The sequence below is a fragment of the Urocitellus parryii genome, chromosome 4 (assembly GCF_045843805.1).
Source record: "Urocitellus parryii isolate mUroPar1 chromosome 4, mUroPar1.hap1, whole genome shotgun sequence".
NCBI lineage: Eukaryota > Metazoa > Chordata > Mammalia > Rodentia > Sciuridae > Urocitellus > Urocitellus parryii.
This window is the reverse complement of record NC_135534.1, coordinates 58,883,992-58,891,126: the sequence shown is the minus strand read 5'-3', so window position 1 is coordinate 58,891,126 and position 7,135 is coordinate 58,883,992. Positions and strand designations below refer to the sequence as shown.

General features: G+C 40.8%; 1 pseudogene; it reads right to left on the bottom strand.

Annotated features, from left to right (window-relative positions):
• Nucleotides 1–325: 325 nt before the first annotated feature.
• Nucleotides 326–6,532, bottom strand: LOC144254269 (interferon-induced very large GTPase 1-like; annotated as a pseudogene).
• Nucleotides 6,533–7,135: the final 603 nt, after the last annotated feature.

The following is a 7,135-nucleotide window of genomic DNA, read 5'->3' as shown; positions in this document are numbered from 1 at the left end:
AAAGGTTGACTCATTTTTCAGAATTTACTAAAGAGTTGGAATAAAGAGAATGAGCATTCTGAGGGAAGGAGAAAAATGACAATTGTACATTTCATATACCTTTCTCTAGTGTCCAAAAGAAAAGCACCCAAAACATAAGGATGTCAATATTTGGACATACCCCATTCCCTACATGTTACTGGGTTAACTGTCTCTAAGAAAAAGAGATCTCCTTCAAAATTTCTCAGAACAATTTTCCATCATTTCTCAGTAACAAACATTTTTATTTATTTTTTTAAGGTACTTGGGATTAAAGTCAAGGGCATTCAACCACTGAGCCACCTCCTCAGCCCATTTTGTATTTTATTTTCAGACAGGGTGAGTTTGTGCCACAGAAAATCAACACAGAGGTTTCACCTTGGCAGGATATCTTGAAACTCATGAAAAAATCATTTTTCTTGCTTTCTAGATAGTTTATGGGATCGTTTTCTGTCTTAAATGCCCTGTTCATTTCCTTAAAATGTGTGGATGCTCTATGAAAGAAACACGAACATAATTTGATTTTGTATTCATTGGTAAATATATATCTGACTTTAGTGAGTACAGAATTCACTTCATTTTCTATTACTCTCAGGATTTTATGGAAATCACTTTGATCATAATCACGTTGTTGACTCCAAATGTTGTTAATCTTTTCATCAAATCTTGAAAAACTATGTTCAGTAGTCATATTAATGGACACCTTATCACAGGCTTCTAAGTTCTTTGAAAAAGTGCAATATTCTGTACACATCTTGACATGTTTTCCAAAATCTAATTGAAAATCTTCTCCAGTATTTCTCTTTAGTTTTTCCACTATGTTTTTCTCCTTTTTGAAAGGATGTTTTCAGCTTCCACATCAATGCTAGGCTCTACAGATTGAGTGATATTTAAGGACACTTCACAGACCCATTTTCCCCAAAGTTGGTTGAATTTCTCACGTAAATCTTCATCACTCAATTCTTTACCTTTTACACTAAAAGCCAATTTTGGCTCCTCTAAAATAATTTATTTTGGTATACCTTCTTTTTCCGATCCAATTGTTCTTGGCCTTTTTTTTTTTTTTTTTTGAGACAAATAAGTTCATTGGCTTTTCTTCTACTGTCTGAAATAAGTAAGTCTTTAAGGACTAGCAGCTTATTTTCAAAATGGGAACTCCACTGGATGAGTATATAACTCTCTGTGTCTTCAGTAAAATATTTTTCAAATTCTTGCTTGATGGTTTCATATTTCTTTACAACTGGATCCTCAATTATGCTTGTTGTGTCAGAATTTTTCTATTCTGAATCTGATTGTGAAGCTGGTTCTGCAAGTCCAACATGTGACTCTGGAGCTCCTAGGTCCAGTGGTTATACATGGTTTCCAGTTTGCACATGGCCATGACCTCTCGTGTGTTCCTGAAACTGAAAATGAAGTTCTCACTAACCAGGGCTCTCAACAAATCTTGAACTCTGAATTTTACATCTGATATCCTCATGATACTTTCTCTGGATTCCTGTTTGTCAGTCAAAAGGATTCTACTTTTCAGTTCCTGGACATTGTGGCTATAGCGAGGATTGGGAGGGGCCATGGGGGGATTGCCATCCCAGAGGTGAGCAAAGTAGTACACATGGTGTTGACATCAAACTTGATGACATCACTGAAGCACGTTACATCTGAGCATTCTTCTTGTTTAGCAGCAAGTGCAGCCATTTCATCTAGCCTCTGTTCTAACCGCCTTCATCCTTCTGTAGTTTGGTCTTTAGCTATCATCTCTCCTACATTCTGATGAACAAATATGCAAGTTGGGGAGATTTTCACTTGTTTCATCCTCAGAAAGGCTTGGACAGCTATCTGTAGAATATCTTGCATTTCTGATGGATTCTCCCCAAATATATTGACCAGAGTCAAGTTTGCAAGTCCAATGACAAAGGTGGCTAACTCATTGTCCCAATTCTGGGACTTGTTGCTGAGTTCTGGGGCCCGAAGTCCTTCTGTGTCTACAACAAGCACAAAGTCAAAGCCAAGTTCCTTTCTGGATGACTCAGTGGCTTAAGGAACAGCATATAGGCCCCCTTGGTACACCTGCCTGCACTTCTGCACTTACAGTGAACTGCAGCCCCCAAAGAGCATTCATCAGAGTAGACTTACCAGAGCTCTGCAGGCCAAGGACAGAGAGACCAAAATTGTCTCCAAATTTCTCAGAGACCTTATCAAGAACAGCTGCCAACTACTTTAGGGGCACATAGGAAGCATCTCCATCCATCAGCTCTATGGAGACACCAGCTATCATCAGGTCTGCAGCAATTTGCGAATGGTAGAGAAAAATTGCTCTCTTTTGGCAGAAGTTTCTTCCAGAGCTTCATAAATCTGGCCAACTTCTCTGAGAAATTGCTCAATTATCAAGGTATAGTCAGTAACCTCAGTAGATACGGCTTCTATTTTATTTTGCCAGAGTTTCAAGTTGCTGGTTTGGGATTTTTGCTTTTCTCTTTGTTCATTTGACCACAAATGAATTAGTTTTTCATGCAAGTTTTCCAAATGCTCTGCAGTCAGGCTATCCAAAAACACACTCATCCATTGCAAGGAGTAGAGTATAGTGTGAGTTTCTGAATATTCATGGAGAATTTGAAAGACAAATCCCATTGTATCTTTAAGAGGAAAGACTCTTGTCAACTGCTGATGTCGTATTATTTGTTTATCTGTCTCAATATCACTCTTGTGTTGTTCAATGCTTCTATTCCCCTCTTCTCTCAAATGATACAGTTCTTTGTCCTTCTTACACCAAAGATGCCATAGTTGTCCCTGAAGGGGTAGAAATTTTTCCTTCATCTGAGACAACTCTGTTTCTTTTAGGAGGTCCATGATAGTCTCAGCCTTTTGTTTGGCTTCCTTGCAATTTTTCTGGTCTTCATCAATAAGAAATCCTTGCTGGCGAGCAATTGGAGAGCAGTGCTCCATGCTGAGAGCTGTGTCAGAGAGCTCTAGCAAACATTTGATGGTAGTTATGAGCTCCTCTGTCAATTCTGCCTCATTTCTATTCCTCAGGCCAATTTTCACTCTTCTACCACCATATTGGCTTTGGATTTTTCTATGTCAACAAGTAAGCAGATCAGAGGTCTTGATGATTGCCACAGGTCATGGACTATTTTTTTGTATTCTTTATTTTCATCAGAAGCAGACATGAGGACCACAATGAGAGAAGAGACCTCCTGCAGGAAGGTGAGTTGCCTCTTATGTTTCTTTGCATCTCCATGAAGGTTCATGAAGGTCACACAGTTGTCAAACCTGTTCTCTTCCCCTCCAGGGCAGAACCAGCAGATTTCCACCACACCCCACATCAAGAGGCAATTCTTGCTGATTTCTCTGCAGTGGCAATGGAAAAACACATCATGTTTGTGTTCACTGAGAAGACAGTTCATGATCTGAGATTTGGAAGCAGACAGGCCATTGCCTACTCTAATGAAGGACTCAATGGGAGTGGAGACACGACGCATGTGAAAATTCTTGTGACTGTTTTTTCCTTGCTGCTGATTTCTCCTAATTTGTCTGAGAGACCAGACAGAGAATTCGATTTGAGAAGTGCAGGGATTTGGCACCAGGAGGGGCAGGGCAAATTGACAGATGGATAATTTGGTCAAAATATATTGTCTAGCCAAATTATCTGCACAGTGAAAAATGGCTGTCTGAATATCTGTGGGGTGAATGTCAGGCCTGGACTCTGTTCTCAAAGGATTAGTAAGACTATCACCATCTTCAAAACAGTGTTCATGAGGATCAATAGCCTCATTTTCCTGTTTGGAGGCACCTGAAGAGACCTGATGTTCTATGTTTTCATCATCTTTGAAGAACTGGTACCTCAGTCCATAATCTAGCATCAGTAGCTTCTGAAGGAAATAGAAGGGAAGTTCCTGTTCAGATTTGGGCTGGGTGTTGCACACAGAAGTCTTGTAGATCAAATGGAAGTCAGCTCTACTCATCCTTTTTGGGTAGTAATGTTCTAGGCCAAGACACTGGAGTAAACTATAAAGCCTCTGTTTTCTATCACTTCACTTGTGTTATTTGCATTAATATTTGATTCACAGGGCTGTTTTCTTTCATGGAGAAGACTTTGTAGCTGTCTTTTGACCTCATTCATTTTCAAAGAAGAGATGGTGGCTCCATAATCCCCATCAATGAGCAACCTCAAGTCTCTTTCTAGGTTTTCCCAATCATGATCTGCCCCCAGTTTAGAGAGGACATGTACAACTTCTTTAGAAATAAATTGTCCCATATGTTTTCTCATAAACTCCATGCATTGTATCTTCTCTTCTGGAGAAACAGCTACTACTCCAGCTTTGGCTGTCATACCTGTGAGCAGGAGGAATGCATGAGGTGTGTAGCTGGAAATATTTTTGAGCTCCTGGTATTGATTGAAGGCAGTTTGCATTTCATCCAGTAGGAAGTTTAGCTCATTGTGGCCCAGGAGATACCGAAAAATATTGCTTACCACCTGATATCCTGCACCAGCTGCAATGGAAAGTATCAAGAGGTGTGTGTCTGTCTGCTCTGTTGCTTGGAGGTGATTCAGGAAGCTGCTGAGAGCTAAGCTGACCTTATAGGTGGCCTTTCTTGGAGTTTCTTTCTCTTTTCTTGGGCTTTACAGTTGACATTCATTTCAAAGAGTTCATTCTGGGTTTCCCTTAAGATTTTAGTAAACTGAGAAAATTGGGAGATGTTCAGCTGCTCTTGCTCTGACTCTGACTTAGGGTAGATCCATTGCATGATGGAGTGAGCCTGAGGAAAATTTGTCACTTTGTAGACGTGGGGATCCAGAAGAGTGAGCAACTGTGATTTAATGAAAGTAATTTTATGTCTGGAAGAATTTTTGCTAAAATTGACAGTGTTTACTAGAAAATTATGTAGATCCCAGCCTGTGAGACATTAGTTAATCCAGTGTCATAACCATTTATTTTTTGACTCAGTGTTTGCATGAATGCTATCAGGTTTTGAAGCTGCACTTCAGGATCAGTTACCTCCCAGGATTTTACCTCCTCTAGGAAAACTCTTGCCTCCTTCCCAGCACTCAGCAATCCACTTCCCTCCTGGATCTGTGCACTGAGGACAGTCAGAGCAGTGTAGTTGTCTTTCAGGCAGTTAGCTATCTTAAGGGGATCTTTAAAGTCACTTCTGTGACTAGAGAGGATGATGTCCCAAATGGGCACCAGCTGAAGTGCCCGGTCAATGACACACCAGGTTTGATTGCTGGAACTAAGGCCAGCTTTCCACTGGATGAGGCCATCTGCTTCTGTTGGGCCACCTATCTGGGCTACAGATAGTTGGATTTTGGTTTGAAGATTTTTTAAAATTTGGCTTTGGGAGACTGTTTTGCAATGTGAGTCTGACACACTCATATCCCCAGCATATTTTACTGCATAGCCATTGTAGCTTCCCCTTATATAAATATCCAGGGCCTCTGCTGCCTGCTGCTTCACATCAGCCAGCTGGTCACTTTGGAATCCCTCTGAAATAGCCTTCCATCCAGATTCCTCCCAGGTGCATAGGGCCTTGGTTTACATGAGAGCCAAACCTATGGAAGAAAATTTCAGTCTTCTGCTTCAATAAGGGGATGTTGCCATCTGATCCAAGACTTCTTCCATGTATTTCAGTTTCTGAAGGGAAGGCTTAGATAACTGAAGCTCATTCATGTGAAAGTAGCAGGAGGCCAGAGGGACATAGCAGAACTTGGTTGAGCAGAAATACACACACTTAGAACTTGTTTGTTGCGTTTCCTTGGATTCTGAATGCTTGCTTTTATACATTCCAGTCTCCATTGGAATTCCCCAGCCTCCACCGTAGGCAGAGGCACTTACACTGAAGCCCATCTTTTCTATTGTCTGGGTGAACATGGATTCTTCTTGAAAAGATGTTAATTGTTTTGTTTCCATTCTTGTGCTTTGCTGGGGCCAAAGAGGGAGAATCCCTGGGGACACTGATTAGCTCCTCCCTCTTCTGTATCAGGTCCATTTGGTTGCATGTTTGGTAAACCCCTTGCAGAGCTAGCCCTCCAGATGCCCATCTTATTATCTCTATCTGGGAGGTTTTGCCTGTGAGACAGTGTCTGCTCCTTGGGACTGAGTTGTCTCTTCATGATTTCCATGACTTTCCTGAGGGACTTTTCAGGCACTGGCCAGTACTCTCCAGGGATCTCCATGGCTTGCCTCAGCTCTGCTTCTTTTTTCCTCACTGCCTCTTCCTGTCTCTGCCTCCCTTCTAATAAGAAGTTTCCCAGCTCCTGCAGCGATTGTTCTACCTGCTTCTGCTTTTTCATTATCATCTCCACTGGTGACTCCTGTAATTCTGGAAGACTATTTGAGTGTGACAGGACAACCAGCTTCTCCAGGGCCCTTTTCTCCCATGGATGTTGTACCTGGGATTTCAGTTTCTGGAGGTCATTTTCTGTTAAGTGTTGTATGACTTGAGGACAGGTCAAGCCCAGATCTTGCTGCAGCTTGGGCAACCAGTACTCAATATCCAGTCCTACTTGCCTCAGCATCTATTCTCTCTCTCTATTAATTTTCCTCTTTTGGACAATTCATATAAATGGATTGATACAATACCTGGTCTTTTGTGATTAGTTTATTTCACTCATGACAATGTTTTCACGGTTCATCCATATTGCAGCACGTATCTTATTTTTTGGGGGGTACTGGGGGTTGAAATTAGAGATCCTCAGCCACTGAGCCACATCCCAGACCTATTTTGTATTTTATTTAGAGACAGGATCTCACTGAGTTGCTTAGTACCTCACTGTTGTTGAGGCTGGATTGAACTCTTGAGCCTCCTGCCTCAGCCTTCCGAGCCACTGGGATTATGGTGTGTGCCACTGCACCTGGCTATCATCTCTCTTAAATATCTTTTTTAATTAACTTTTTTGATTTAAAATTTTTATTGTCACATTATATTTATACATAATAGTGGGATTCATTCTGCCACATTCAAACATGCACATAACATAATTTGGTCAATCTCATTCTGTGATACCTGTTTTGTTCCCATCACTCTTCTACTGATCCACTTGCTCTACTCTACTAATCTACCTTCTATTATTATTATGATTGCTGTTATTATAATTTTAATTAGTAGAATATATAAAATT